Source organism: Heterodontus francisci, unplaced genomic scaffold (genome assembly GCF_036365525.1).
Source record: "Heterodontus francisci isolate sHetFra1 unplaced genomic scaffold, sHetFra1.hap1 HAP1_SCAFFOLD_136, whole genome shotgun sequence".
NCBI lineage: Eukaryota > Metazoa > Chordata > Chondrichthyes > Heterodontiformes > Heterodontidae > Heterodontus > Heterodontus francisci.
Window position 1 is genome coordinate 1,798,143 of NW_027141926.1, and position 16,428 is coordinate 1,814,570.

A 16,428-nucleotide genomic window follows, 5' to 3' on the forward strand; every position below is an offset into this window, starting at 1 on the left:
TGGGTGGGGGAAGGGGGTGCAGGGAATAAAACATTTCATCATCTCCCACCATTGTCCACTGGTGATCCTCACACACTCAGAGCGGCCTCTTCCCTGGAGCCCGGCATGGCCGCGCTGCCCTTCATTCTCGACACTCTGGACGGACAACTGAGTTTCCCGCCGGCTCGGGAGCAGCGACCTCACTCCTTCATCTTTCAGTCGTTCACCAATAAATCTGGCTTCCTGGAGTGTATGTGGCCCTCAAGGTCGTCGGACGGGCTCCCCGAACACAGTCATATTACAACACAGATTTTTAAATTGGGAGTCCCTGAACTCGAGCCTGTGAAGCTGTCAGAAATTTTGTAATTGTTGATTTACCAGCACATTAGTTTCGTTGTTTCATCGAAATGAACTTTGGGTACCTGACCCCGAGTTTATGGACATTAGGACAGGAGTTCTGTTTTGACAGGTGGTCTCCTACAGAAAAGTTTTGAAAATTACTCCAGCAGCAGCTAATACCATCCTTGGTCCATTGCAGTGTGCTGTAATATATTCCATCAGGTCATTCCGAGTTATAGTTTTGATGTTTTCCGTAGGTCCCAGGATGGGGCGGCCTAATGCCGTGGTCTGATAAGCTGTTGCATGCAGATAATCAAAGACTACTTCCTGAAGATTGGTTTCAACATTTTGCATTTCCCTTCGAATAACTCCGCGCTCACGTTCAATCTCAACCGCTCCCAAGGTGCTGTTCTGGATAATATCTGCAAGGATTTCTACAGCCCTGGGTAGATCTTTAGAAAATGCTTTAGCATAATACACTGTTTGTTCTCTAGATGTGTATGCATTTAAATGGGCTCCCATGCTCTCGATTTCAAGTTACAAGTCTAGCTGAGAGCTTTTCTTTGTGCCTTTGAAAGCCACGTGCTCCAAGAAATGAGCTGTTCCATTGTTCTTCTCATTTTCATAGCGGCTCCCTGCATCAATCCACAGTCCAACTCTACAGAGTCTTCAGACGTCACTCGGAGTCCATTTTACAGAACAGTAACATTTACTTCTGGAATATTCAGAATAACGAGTGCAGGTGTTGCTTGGGTGGCCTGGAATCGGCTCCAGTTGTATCGGATGGGCTACATATCCAGTCTGACACTGTTAATATCAGTTGATTAGCCAGTCTGACACTGTTAATATCTGTTAGTTATAAAGTCTGACATTGTTATTATCTGTGGGCTCTCCAGTCTGACACTGTTAATATCTGTGGGTTATCAAGCCTGACACTTTTGATATCTGTGGGCTATCCACACTGACACTGTTAATATCTGTGGTTAACCAGCCTGATAATGTTAATATCTGTGGGGTATCCAGTCTGACAATGTTAATATCAGTGGGTTAGCCTCTCTGACACTGTTAATATCTGTGGGCTATCCAGTCTGACGCCGTTAATATCTGTGGGTATCCAGTCTGACGCCGTTAATATCTGTGGGTTATCTATTCTGATGTTAATAGTAGTCGGATTTTCAGTCGGACACTGTTAATACCTTTGGGTTATCCAGACTGACACTGTTAGTATCTGTGGGATATACAGTCTGACACTGTTAATAGAACATAGAACATAGAACAGTACAGCACAGTACAGGCCCTTCGGCCCACGATGTTGTGCCGACCCTTTAAACTACTCTAAGATCAAACTACCTACATACCCTTCATTCTACTATCATCCATGTACCTATCCAAGAGTCGCTTAAATGTCCCTAATGTATCTGCTTCTACTACCACCGCTGGCAGTGCATTCCATGCACTCACCACTCTCTGTGTAAAGGACCAACCTCTGACATCTCCCCGAAACCTTCATCAAATCACCTTAAAATTATGCCCCCTGGGAAAAAGTCTCTGGCTATCCACTCTATCTATGCCTCTCATCATCATGTACACCTCTATCAAGTCATCTCTCATCCTTCTTCGCTCCAATGAGAAAAGCCCTAGCTCCCTCAACCTTTCTTCATAAGACATGCCCTCCAGTCCAGGCAGCATCCTGGTAAATCTCCTCTGCACCCTCTCGAAAGCTTCCACATCCTTCCTATAATGAGGCGACCAGAACTGAACACAATATTCCAAGTGTGATCTAACCAGGGCTCTATAGAGCTGCAGCATAATCTCGTGGCTCTTAAACTCAATCCCCTTGTTAATGAAAGCCAACACCCCATACGCCTTCTTAACACCCCTATCAACTTGGGTGGCAACTTTGAGGGATCTATGGACGTGGACCCCAAGATCCCTCTGTTCCTCCACACTGCCAAGAATCCTGCATTCAAATTCGACCTTCCAAAATGAATCACTTCACACTTTTCCAGGTTGAACTCCATCTGTCACTTCTCAGCCCAGCTCTGCATTCTGTCAATGTCCCGTTGCAACCTCCAACAGCCCTCCACACTATCCACAACTCCAGCAACCTTTGTGTCATCAGCAATCTTACTAACGCAGCCTTCCACTTCCTCATCCAAGTCATTTATAAAAATCACAAAGAGCAGAGGTCCCAGAACAGATCCCTGCGGAACACCACTGGTCACCGAGCTCCATGCTGAATACTTTCCATCTACTACCACCCTCTGTCTTCTATGGGCCAGCCAAGTCTGTATCCAGACAGCCAAATTTCCGTGTATCCCATGCCTCCTTAGTTTCTGAATGAGCCTACCATGGGGAATCTGATCAAACGCCTTGCTAAAATCCATATACACCACATCCACTGCTCTTCCTTCATCAATGTGTTTTGTCATATCTTCAAAGAATTCAATAAGGCTTGTGAGGCATGACCTGCCCCTCACAAAGCCATGCTGACTATTTCTAATCAAACTATGCTTTTCCAAATAATCATAAATCCTGTCTCTCAGAATCCTCTCCAATAATTTGCCCACTACCGACGTAAGACTGACTGGTCTGTAATTCCCAGAGTTATCCCTATTCCCTTTCTTGAACAAGGGAATAACATTTGCCACCCTCCAATCATCTGGTACTACTCCAGTGGACAGTGAGGACGCAAAGATCATCGCCAAAGGCGCGGAAATCTCTTCCTCGCTTCCCGTAATAACCTTGGGTATATCCCGTCTGGCCCTGGGAACTTATCTATCATCATGTCTTTCAAAATTTCCAGCACATCCTCCTTCTTAACATCAACCTGTTCAAGCATATCAGCCTGTTTCACGCTGTCCTCAAAAACGACAAGGTCCCTCTCACTCGTAAATACTGAAGCAAAGCATTCATTTAGGACCTCCCCTACCTCCTCCGACTCCAGGCACACGTTCCCTCCACTATCCATGATCGGCCATCCTCTTGTTCCTCACGGAAGTGTAGAACGCCTTGGGATTTTCCTTAATCCTAACCGCCAAGACTTTTTCATGTCCCCTTCTAGCTCTCCTAAGTCCATTCTTCAGTTCCTTCCTGGCTACCTTGTAACCCTCTAGAGCCCTGTCTGATCCTTGCTTCCTCAACCTTAAGTAAGCTTCCTTCTTCCTCTTGACTGGCTGTTCCACATCTCTTGTCATCCAAGGTTCCTTCACCCTACCATCCCTTCCTTGCCTCATTGGGACAAACCTATCCAGCAGTCACAGCAAGTGCTCCCTAAACAACCTCCACATTTCTGTCATGCATTTCCATGAGAACATCTGTTCCCAATTTAAGCTCCCCAGTTCCTGCCTAATAACATTGTAATTCCCCCTCCACCAATTAAATATTTTCCCATCCCGTCTGCTCCTATCCCTCTCCATGACTATAGTAAAGGTCAGGGAGTTGTGATCACTATCACCGAAATGCTCTCCCAGTAAGAGATCTGCCACTTGGCCTGGTTCATTGCCAAGCACCAAATCCAACATAGCCTCCCCTCTAGTCGGCCTATCTACATATTGAGTCAGGATACCTTCCAGGACACACCTGACAAAATCTGCTCCATCCAAACTATTTGCACTAAGGAGGTTCCAATCAATATTAGGGAAGTTGAAGTCACCCATGACAACAACCCTGTTACTTCTGCACCTTTCCAAAATCTGCCTCCCAATCTGTTTCTCTGTGTCTCTGTTGCTATTGGGGGGTCTACAGAAAACACCCAATAAAGTGACTGCTCCTTTCCTGTTTCTGACTTCCACCCATAATGACTCAGTAGACAAACCCTCCTCGACGACCTCCCTTTCTGCAGCTGTGATACTATCCCTGATTAGCAATGCCACTCCCCCACCTCTTTTACCTCCCTCCCGATTCCTTTTGAAACATCTAAACCCTGGAACATCCAACATCCATTCCTGCCCCTGTGATATCCAAGTCTCCGTAATGGCCACAACATCGTAGCTCCAAGTACTGATCCATGCTCTAAGTTCATCACCCTTATTCCTGGCACTTCTTGCATTAAAATAGACACACTTCAACCCATCATATTGGCTGCAACTTTGCCCTGTCAACTGTCTAACCTTCCTCACAGACTCTCTACACTCTGTATCTGCCTGTTCAACAGATACCCCATCCACTGATCCGTAGCTCCAGTTCCCGTCCCCCTGCCAAACTAGTTTAAACCCTCCCGAAGAGCTCTAGCAAACCTCCCGCCCAGGATATTGGTGCCCCTCCAGTTCAGATGCAACCCATCCTTTTTGTACAGGTCCCACATTCCCCAGAAGCTATCCCAATTATCCACATATCTGAAGCCCTCCCTCCTACACCAGCTCTGTAGCCACGTGTTCAGCTGCACTCGCTCTCTGTTTCTAGCCTCACTAGCACGTGGCACCGGTATCAATCCTGAGATTACTACTCTGCTCGTCCTGCCTTTTAGCTTCCAACCTAACTCCCTATGTTCGATTTTCAGGTCCTCATCCCTTTTCCTAGCTATGTCATTGGTACCGATGTTTACCACGACTTCTGGCTGCTCCCCCTCCCCCTTAAGAATCCTGTGGACTCGATCCGAGACATCCCTGACCCTGGCACCCGGGAGGCAACATACCATCCGGGAGTCTCGTTCCCGACCACAGAATCTCCTGTCTGTTCCTCTAACCATTGAATCTCCTATCACTATTGCTCTCCTATTCTCCCCACTTCCCTTCTGAGCCACAGAGCCAGGCTCAGTGCCAGAGACCTGGCCACTGTGGCTTTCCCCTGGTAGGTCATCCCCCCCAACCGTATCCAAAACGGTATTTTTATTATTGAGGGGAACGGCCACAGGGGATCCCAGCACTGCGCCTATTCCCTTTCCCTCCCCTGATGGTCACCCAGCTACCTTTATCCTGTAACTTAGGTGTCACTACTTCCCTATAACTGCACTCTATCACCCCCTCAGCATCCTGAATGAACCGAAGTTCATCCAGCTCCAGCTCCAGTTCCCTAACACGGTCTGCGAGGAGCTGGAGTTGGGTGCACTTTTCACAGGTGAAGTCAGCAGGGACACAAGTGATGACCCTTACCTCCCACATCCTGCAAGAGGAGCAGGCAACTACCCTACCTTCCATCCCCTCCGCACCAAATTGACAAAAGAGATTTTAAAAAAATAATAAAGGAAAACCTTCCCGAACCAAACCTTCCACACAAGAGTCCTTTTTTTTGTTAGAGGATATATCTGTGGGTTATGCATTCTGATGTTAATAGTCGTCGAAATTCCAGTCGGACACTGTTAATACCTTTGGGTTATTCAGTCTGACACTGTTAATATCTGTCGTTGAACAAGACTGACACTGTTAATATCGGGGGATACTCCAGTCTGCCACTATTAATATCTTTGTGTTATCCAGTCTGATGTTATTAATATTTGGGGGATTTCCAGTCTGACTCTGTTAATATCTGTGGGTTTTCCAGTCTGACTCTGTTAATATCTGTGGGTTTTCCAGTCTGACTCTGTTAATATCTGTGGGTTTTCCAGTCTGACTCTGTTAATATCTGTGGGTTTTCCAGTCTGGCAGTGTTAATATCTGTGGATTATCCAGTCTGAAACTTCTATTATTTGTGTGTTATCCAGTCTGACACTGTTTATAACTGTGGGTTATGCTGTCTCACAAGTTTATTATCTGTTGGATATACATTCTCACTGTGGTAAAATCTGAGGGTCATCCAGCCTGACACTGTGAATAGCTGTGGGTTCTCCAGTCTGATTCTGTTAATATTTGTGGGTCATCCAATCTGACACTATTAATACCTTTGGTTTATCAGTCTGATATTGTTAATATCTCTGGATTATCCAGTCTGAATCTGCAATTATTTGTTGGTTATCCAGTCTGGAACTATTAATATCTGTGGGTTATCCAGTCTGATGTTAATATTTGTGGGATTTCCACTTGGACACTGTTAATATCCTTTGGTTATTTAGTCTGACACTTTTAATATCTGTGGCTTATCAACTCTCACACTGTGAATATCTGAGGGATCTCTAGTCTGACCCGGTTAATAGCTGAGCGTTTCCAGTCTGACATTCATAATAGCTGTCGGTTATCCAGTCTGACAGTGTCAGTACCTGTGGGTTATCCAGTCTGACACTGTTAATATCTGTCATTTCACAAGTCTGATATTGTTAATATTGGGGAGTCCTCCAATCCAACACAGTTAATGTCTGTGGGTTGTCCAGTCTGACACTGTTGTTATCTGTGGGTTATCCAGTCTGACATTCGGAATATTTGTGGTTTAACCAGTCTGACACTGTTAATATCTGTGGGATATCTAGTATGACACTGTTATTATTTGTGGGTATCCAGTCTGACACTGTTAACATCGGTGGGTCATCTCGTCCAATACTATTAATATCTTTGGGTTATGAGGTATGATACTGTTAATATTTGTGGGATTTCCAGTCGGACACAGTTAATATGTCTGGGATATCCAGTCTGACAGAGTTAATATCGGTGGGTTATCCAGTCTGACTCTGTTAATATCTGTGGGTTATCCAGTCTGACTCTGTTAATATCTGTGGTTTATCCAGTCTGACTCTGTTAATATCTGTGGTTTATCCACTCTGACAATGTTAATATCTGTGGTTTATCCAGTCTGACTCTGTTAATATCTGTGGTTTATCCACTCTGACAATGTTAATATCTGTGGTTTATCCAGTCTGACTCTGTTAATATCTGTGGTTTATCCAGTCTGACTCTGTTAATATCTGTGGTTTATCCACTCTGACAATGTTAATATCTGTGGTTTATCCAGTCTGACTCTGTTAATATCTGTGGTTTATCCAGTCTGACTCTGTTAATATCTGTGGTTTATCCACTCTGACAATGTTAATATCTGTGGTTTATCCAGTCTGACAATGTTAATATCTGTGGGTTTATCCAGTCTGACTCTGTTAATATCTGTGGTTTATCCAGTCTGACAATGTTAATATCTGTGGTTTATCCAGTCTGACAATGTTAATATCTGTGGTTTATCCAGTCTGACTCTGTTAATATCTGTGGTTTATCCAGTCTGACAATGTTAATATCTGTGGTTTATCCAGTCTGACAATGTTAATATCTGTGGTTTATCCAGTCTGACTCTGTTAATATCTGTGGTTTATCCAGTCTGACAATGTTAATATCTGTGGTTTATCCAGTCTGACTCTGTTAATATCTGTGGTTTATCCACTCTGACAATGTTAATATCTGTGGTTTATCCAGTCTGACAATGTTAATATCTGTGGGTTTATCCAGTCTGACTCTGTTAATATCTGTGGTTTATCCAGTCTGACTCTGTTAATATCTGTGGTTTATCCAGTCTGACAATGTTAATATCTGTGGTTTATCCAGTCTGACAATGTTAATATCTGTGGGTTTATCCAGTCTGACTCTGTTAATATCTGTGGTTTATCCAGTCTGACAATGTTAATATCTGTGGTTTATCCAGTCTGACTCTGTTAATATCTGTGGTTTATCCACTCTGACAATGTTAATATCTGTGGTTTATCCAGTCTGACAATGTTAATATCTGTGGGTTTATCCAGTCTGACTCTGTTAATATCTGTGGTTTATCCAGTCTGACAATGTTAATATCTGTGGTTTATCCAGTCTGACTCTGTTAATATCTGTGGTTTATCCAGTCTGACAATGTTAATATCTGTGGTTTATCCAGTCTGACTCTGTTAATATCTGTGGTTTATCCAGTCTGACAATGTTAATATCTGTGGTTTATCCAGTCTGACTCTGTTAATATCTGTGGTTTATCCAGTCTGACAATGTTAATATCTGTGGTTTATCCAGTCTGACTCTGTTAATATCAGTGGGTTATCCAGTCTGACTCTGTTAATATCTGTGGGTTATCCAGTCTGACTCTGTTAATATCAGTGGGTTATCCAGTCTGACTCTGTTAATATCTGTGGGTTATCCAGTCTGACACTGTTAATATCTGTGGGATACACCAGGCTGAGACTGTTAATATCTGTGGGTAATCCACTCTGACACTGCTAATATCTGTGGGTCATCCAGTCTGACACTATTAATATCTTTGTTTTATCCAGTCTGATGTTGGTAATATTTATGGAATTTCCAGTTGGACACTGCTAGTATGTTTGGGATATCCAGTCTGACAGAGTTAATATTAGTGGGTTATTAAGTCTGACACTGTTAATAACATGGAACATAGAACATAGAACATTACAGCGCAGTACAGGCCCTTCAGCCCTCGATGTTGCACCGACCTGTGAAACCATCTGACCGACACTATTCCATTTTCATCCATATGTCTATCTAATGACCACTTAAATGCCCTTAAAGTTAGCGAGTCTACTATAGTTGCAGGCAGGGCGTTCCACGCCCCTACTACTCTCTGTGTAAAGAAACTACCTCTGACATCTGTCCTATATCTATCACCCCTCAACTTAAAGCTATGTCCCCTCGTGTTTGCCATCACCATCCGAGGAAAAAGGCTCTCACTATCCACCCTATCTAACCCTCTGATTATCTTGTATGTCTCTATTAAGTCACCTCTTCTCCTCCTTCTCTCTAACGAAAACAACCTCAAGTCTCTCAAACTTTCCTCGTAAGACCTTCCCTCCATACCAGGCAACATCCTAGGAAATCTCCTCTGCACCTTTTCCAAAGCTTCCACATGCTTCCTATAATGCGGTGAACAGAACTGCATGCAATACTCCAGGTGCGGCGGCACCAGAGTTCTGTACAGCTGCAGCATGACCTCGTGGCTCCTAAACTCGATCCCCCTACTAATAAAAGTTAACACACCATCTGCCTTCTTAACAGCTCTATTAACCTGGGTGGCAACTTTCAGGGATTTATGTACCTGGACACCAAGATCTCTCTGTTCATCTGCATTACCAAGAATCTTCCCATTAGCCCAGTATTCTGCAATCCTGTTACTCCTTCCGAAGTGAATCACCTCACACTTTTCCGCATTAAACTCCATTTGCCATCTCTCAGCCCAGCTCTGCAGCCTATCTATGTCCCTCTGTAAATGACAACATCCTTCGGCACTATCCAAAACTCCACCGACCTTCGTGTCATCCACAAATTTACTAACCCACCCTTCTACACCCTCATCCAGGTCATTTATAAAAATGACAAACAGCAGTGGCCCCAAAACAGATCCTTGCGGTACACCACTAGTAACTAAACTCCAGGATGAGCATTTACCATCAACCACCACCCTCTGTCTTCTTTCAGCTAGCCAATTTCTGATCCAAAGCACTAATTCACCTTCAATCCCATACCTCTGTATTTTCTGCAACAGCCTACCGTGGGGAACTTTATCAAACGCCTTACTGAAATCCATACAGACCACATCCACAGCTTTACCCTCATCCACATGTTTGGTCACCTTGTCAAAAAACTCAATAAGATTTGGGAGGCACGACCTACCCTTCACAAAACCGTGCTGACTATCTCGAATGAACTTATTCTTTTCAAGATGATTATACATCCTATCTCTTATAACCTTTCCAAAATTTTACCCACAACCGAAGTAAGGCTCACAGGTCTATAATTACCAGGGCTGTCTCTACTCCCCTTCTTGAACAAGGGGACAACATTTGCTATCCTCCAGTCTTCCGGCACTATTCCTGTCGACAATGACGACATAAAAATCAAGGACAAAGGCTCTGCAATCTCCTCCCTGGCTTCCCAGAGAATCCTAGGATAAATCCCATCTGGCCCAGGGGACTTATCTATTTTCACACTTTCCAAAATTGCTAACACCTCCTCCTTGTGAAACTCAATCCCATCTAGCCTAGTAGTCTGTATCTCACTATTCTCCTAGACAACATTCTCTTTCTCCACTGTAAATGATGACGAAAAATATTCATTTAATACTTCCCCTATCTCCTCGTATTCCACACACAACTTCCCACTACTATCCTTGATTGGCCCTAATCTAACTCTAGTCATTCTTTTATTCCTGATATACCTATAGAAAGCCTTAGGTTTTTCTTTGATCCTATCCGCCAATGACTTCTCGTGTCCTCTCCTTGCTCTTCTTATCTCTCCCTTTAGATCCTTCCTGGCTCGCTTCGAACTCTCAAGCGCCCTAACTGAGCCTTCACGTCTCATCCTAACATAAGCCTTCTTCTTCCTCTTGACAAGCTCTTCAACTTCTTTAGTAAACCACAGCTCCCTCGCTCGACAACTTCCTCCCTACCTGACAGGTACATACTTATCAAGGACACGCAAAAGCTGCTCCTTGAATAAGCTCCACATTTCGATTGTGCCCATCCCCTGCAGTTTCCTTCCCCATCCTACGCATCCTAAATCTTGCCTAATCGCATCATAATTTCCTTTCCCCCAGCTATAATTCTTGCCCTGCGGTATATACCTGTCCCTGCCCATCGCTAAGGTAAACCTAACCGAATTGTGATCACTATCACCAAAGTGCTCACAAACTTCTAAATCTAACACCTGGCCGGGTTCATTACCCAGTACCAAATCCAATGTGGCATCGCCCCTGGTTGGCCTGTCTGCATACTGTGTCAGAAAACCCTCCTGCACACACTGGACAAAAACAGACCCTTCTAAAGTACTCGAACTATAGTATTTCCATGCAATATTTGGAAAGTTAAAGTCCCCCATAACCTCTACCCTGTTCCTCTCGCTCCTGTCAAGAATCATCTTTGCTATCCTTTCCTCTACATCTCTGGAACTATTTGGAGGTCTATAGAAAACTCCCAACAGGGTGACCTCACCTCTCCTGTTTCTAACCTCGGCCCAGACTACCTCAGTAGACGAGTCCTCAAACGTCCTTTCTGCCACTGTAATACTTTCCTTGATTAACAATGCCACACCCCCCCCCTTTTTTACCATCTTCTCTGTTCTTAGTGAAACATCTAAATCCCGGAACCCGCAACATCCATTCCTGCCCCTGCTCTACCCATGTCTCTGAAATGGCCACAACGTCGAGATCCCAGGTACCAACCCATGCTGCAAGCTCACCCACCTTATTCCCGATGCTCCTGGCGTTGAAGTAGACACGTTTTAAACAAAGCTCTTGCTTGCCAGTGCCCTCTTGCGTCCCTGGAACCTTATCCCCTACCTCACTACTCTCAACAGCCTGCACACTGGAATTACAATTTAGATTCCCAACCCCCGGCTGAATTAGTTTAAATCCCACCGAAGAGCACTAGCAAATCTCCCCCCCCCCCCCCCCCCCCAGGATATTTGTACCCCTCTGGTTCAGGTGAAGACCATCCTGTTTGTAGAGGTCCCACCTACCCCAAAAAGAGCCCCAACTATCCAAGAAACCAAAACCCTCCCTCCTACACCATTCCTGCAGACATTTGTTCAACTCCTCTCTCTCCCTGTTCCTCACTTCGCTAGCACGTGGCACGGGCAACAACCCAGAGATAACAACTCTGTTTGTTCTCGCTCTAAGCTTCCACCCTAGCTCCCTGAATTTCTGCCTTAAATCCCCATCTGTCTTCCTACCTATGTCGTTGGTGCCTATGTGTACCACGATTTGGGGCTGCTCCCCCTCCCCCTTGAGGATCCCAAAAACACGATCCGAGACATCACGTACCCTGGCACCTGGGAGGCAACACACTAACCGTGAGTCTCTCTCGTTCCCACAAAACCTCCTATCTGTTCCCCTAACTTTGGAGGCCCCAATGACTAATGCTCTGCTCCTCTTCCCCCTTCCCTTCTGAGCAACAGGGACAGACTCTGCGCCAGAGACCTGTATCCCATTGCCTACCCCTGGTAAGTCGTCTCCCCCAACAGTATCCAAAACGGTATACCTGTTGTTGAGAGAAACGGCCACAGGGAATCCCTGCACTGCCTGCTGGTTCCCTCTCCTTCCCCTGACGGTAACCCATCTACCTTCTTCTTTTACCTGAGGTGTGACTGCCTCCCGATAACTCCTCTCAATAATCCCCTCCGCCTCTCGAATGATCCGAAGTTCCTCCAGCTCCAGTTCCAGTTCCCTAACGCGGTCCTCGAGGAGCTGGAGCTGGGTGCACTTCCCGCAAATGCAGTCAGCAGGGACACCCATGGCGACCCTTACCTCCCACATTCTGCAGGAGGAACATTCAACTACCTTAACCTCCATTCCCACTATTCTAACTTCCCAAGTTTTTTACCAATCACACGATAAAACAAGAAGTGAAATAGAAAAAGCCTTACCTTACCTACACACAACCGAGTCCTTTTTTTTGGTAAGAGGAGGAGGGCGGGTGGGAGACACTACAAGAGTAGTGTCTCGGGTTCAGAAACAGCCCAAACTGCTCCACCGAAACTCCCGATGAAATTGACTTCCCAGCTGTTCACTCCTCGCTCGCAATGCCTGTGTTCCTGGAAAAGAATCACCCACACGGTCGGTCCGTCCCCATGTTGATTGTAGGTCCTGAGTCAATATGACCAACTTTGACCCTTCCTCCGACTGCTGGCCCTCCAGTACACACCCCTTCAAGATTTGACTGAAAAACTTATAGCACGCACATGCCTGGTATTACCAATGTTACTGTGGGTAATCCACTCTGACACTGTTAATATCTGTGGGTCATCCAGTCTGGCACTATTAATATCTTTGTTTTATCCAGTCTGATGTTGTTAATATTTATGGAATTTCCAGTTGGACACTGCTAATATGTTTGGGATATCCAGTCTGACAGAGTTAATATTAGTGGGTTATCAAGTCTGGCACTGTTAATATCTGGGGGTTCTCCCATTTGACACTGTTAATATCTGTGGGATATCCAGTCTGACACTGTTAATGCATGTGGGTTATCCAGTATCACAGTATTAATATTTGTGGGTTATCCAGTCTGAAACTATTAATATCTGTGGGATATCCAGTCTGACACTGTTAATATCTGTGGGATATCCAGTCTGACACTGTTAATATCTGTGCGTTATCCTCCCTGACAGTGTTAATATCTGTGGGTTATCCAGTCTGACACTGTTAATATCTGTGGGATATCCAGTCTGACACTGTTAATATCTGTGGGATATCCAGTCTGACACTGTTAATATCTGTGGGTTATCCTCCCTGACAGTGTTAATATCTGTGGGTTATCCAGTCTGACACTGTTAATATCTGTGGGATATCCAGTCTGACACTGTTAATATCTGTGGGATATCCAGTCTGACAGTGTTAATATCTGTGGGTTATCCTCCCTGACAGTGTTAATATCTGTGGGTTATCCTCTCTGACAGTGTTAATATCTGTGAGTTATCCAGTCTGACACTGTTAATATCTGTGGGATATCCAGTCTGACACTGTTAATATCTGTGGGATATCCAGTCTGACACTGTTAATATCTTTGGGATATCCAGTCTGACAGTGTTAATATCTGTGGGATATCCAGTCTGACACTGTTAATATCTGTGGGTTATCCTCCCTGACAGTGTTAATATCTGTGGGTTATCCTCTCTGACACTGTTAATATCTGTGGGTTATCCTCTCTGACAGTGTTAATATCTGTGGGTTATCCAGTCTGACACTGTTAATATCTGTGGGATATCCAGTCTGACACTGTTAATATCTGTGGGATATCCAGTCTGACACTGTTAATATCTGTGGGTTATCCTCTCTGACACTGTTAATATCTGTGGGATATCCAGTCTGACACTGTTAATATCTTTGGGATATCCAGTCTGACAGTGTTAATATCTGTGGGATATCCAGTCTGACACTGTTAATATCTGTGGGTTATCCTCCCTGACAGTGTTAATATCTGTGGGTTATCCTCTCTGACACTGTTAATATCTGTGGGATATCCAGTCTGACACTGTTAATATCTTTGGGATATCCAGTCTGACAGTGTTAATATCTGTGGGTTATCCTCCCTGACAGTGTTAATATCTGTGGGTTATCCTCTCTGACACTGTTAATATCTGTGGGATATCCAGTCTGACACTGTTAATATCTTTGGGATATCCAGTCTGACAGTGTTAATATCTGTGGGTTATCCTCTCTGACAGTGTTAATATCTGTGGGTTACTAAGTCTGACACTGTTAATGTATGTGGGTTATCCAGTATCACAGTATTAATATCTGTGGGATCTCCAGTCTGTGGGAGAGTGTACTGGTCGTGTGTCAGCTGCTGCGAAAAGTTGAAGAATTTTCCTCAGCGTATTCAAAGCAACTTTTGTCATGTGGAAAACACTCCCAGGGCAGGTAGACCATGGGTTAGACGCAAAGTAAAGCTCCCTGTACACTGTCCGATCAAACACTCCCACAGCAGGTACATCATGGGTTAGATACAGTGTAAAGCTCCGTCTACACTGTCCCATCAAACATTCCCTTGTGACTGCTGCATGATGGTATGACAGCAAATGTCCTTTGCAATGGATTGGAGACCATGCCTTTGTATCCGGATTAGCATCAAGCAGGGCTGTGCGTGAGTGTAGAACTGAACCCAGCCAGAGTCAACACCTTCAAGGCAGGAGAGAGAGGGGAACCAGTGAGCGTAGAACTGAACCCAGTCAGAGTCAGCACCATCAAGGGAGGGGAACCAGCGAGCGTAGAACTGAACCCAGTCAGAGTCAGCACCATCAAGGGAGGAGAACCAGTGAGCGTAGAACTGAACCCAGTCAGAGTCAGCACCATCAAGGGAGGGGAACCAGTGAGCGTAGAACTGAACCCAGTCAGAGTCAGCATCATCAAGGGAGGGGAACCAGTGAGCGTAGTTCTGAACCCAGCCATACTTAACACCTGCAGGGGAGGAGAGGTGCATTGTCGAAAGAGATTTATTTTGCACCAGCCCCCTGGCCCTGCCTCAACCTGCTGTACCTGCCTGGGAATGTCTGATGTGTCAGTGTAGAGGGAGCTTAGAAAAGTTAGGAAACAAAGAACAAAGAACAGTACAGCACAGGAACAGGCCATTCGGCCCCCAAGCCTGCGCCGATCTTGACGCCTGTCTAAACTAAAACCTTCTGCACTTCCGGGGTCCGTATCCCTCCATTCCCATCCTATTCGTGTATTTGTCAAGATGCCTCTTAAACGTCGCTATCGTACCTGCTTCCACCACCTCCCCCGGCAGCAAGTTCCAGGCACTCACCACCCTCAGTGTAAATAGCTTGCCTCGCACATCCCCTCTAAACTTTGCCCTTTGCACCTTTAACCTATGTCCCCTAGTAACTGACTCTTCCACCCTGGGAAAAAGCTTCTGACTATCCACTCTGTCCATGCCACTCATAACTTTGTCAACCACCATCATGTCGTCCCTCCACCTCTGTCGTTCCAGTGAAAACAATCCGAGTTTATCCAACCTCTCCTCATAGCTAATACCCTCCAGACCAGGCAACATCCTGGTAATCCTCTTCATAACCCTCTCTAAAGCCTCCACATCCTTCTGGTCGTGTGGCGACCGGAATTGCATGCAATATTCCAAGTGTGGCATAACTGAAGTTCTGGCATGACTTGCCAATTTTTATACCCTATGCCCCAACCGATGAAGGCAAGCATGTTCCCTTGGCCTGGATCTTTATTTGTTCCCACTGGTTTTGTTTAAAGCTCACTGCTGGACCCACCAATCAAAGCACTTTGTCTGATCTTCCCCTGGAAATTTGCAATCCCCTGCCTCATCTCCCACACTACACCAACTCACTTCCTCTTTACCCCACAGCCCCCATCCCTGCCGCATTGATCGTGTTCCACAGTCTGGGTCTTGTCCCTTTTCCTGATATTCTCAGAATGAATGGGCTATGTTTTAAGACAATGTCCCAGCTCTCCACCTTTCAAAGGATAGGAGAGGACCAGCTGGGCTGAATGGTGCTGTTTTATGTCATCACTGCAGTGCTGAGCATCCAACATCACTGAGCTCTTCTCCTTATGGCCAGAATTAGATCATTTCAGATATCTCCAAGGGTTATGGGGCTGGAGGGGATGACAGAGATAGGGAGGAGTGAGGCTATGGAGGGATTTGAAAAGAGGAATGAGAATGTGAAAATCAAGGCATTGCTTGACTGTGAGCCTGTCAGTCAGCAAGCAATGGATAGTCTTTAAAGAAATATTACTTAGTTTACAGCAAATACACCTTCCTTCAAGGCACAAAAACCCCAGAAGTAAAGGCAGTCAATGGTG

At 45.1% G+C, this 16,428-nt stretch overlaps 1 pseudogene; it reads right to left on the bottom strand.

Annotated features, from left to right (window-relative positions):
* Positions 1 to 456: 456 nt before the first annotated feature.
* LOC137365653 (mitochondrial-processing peptidase subunit beta-like) lies at positions 457 to 15,079 on the bottom strand (annotated as a pseudogene).
* Between the last annotated feature and the right edge of the window lie 1,349 nt (positions 15,080 to 16,428).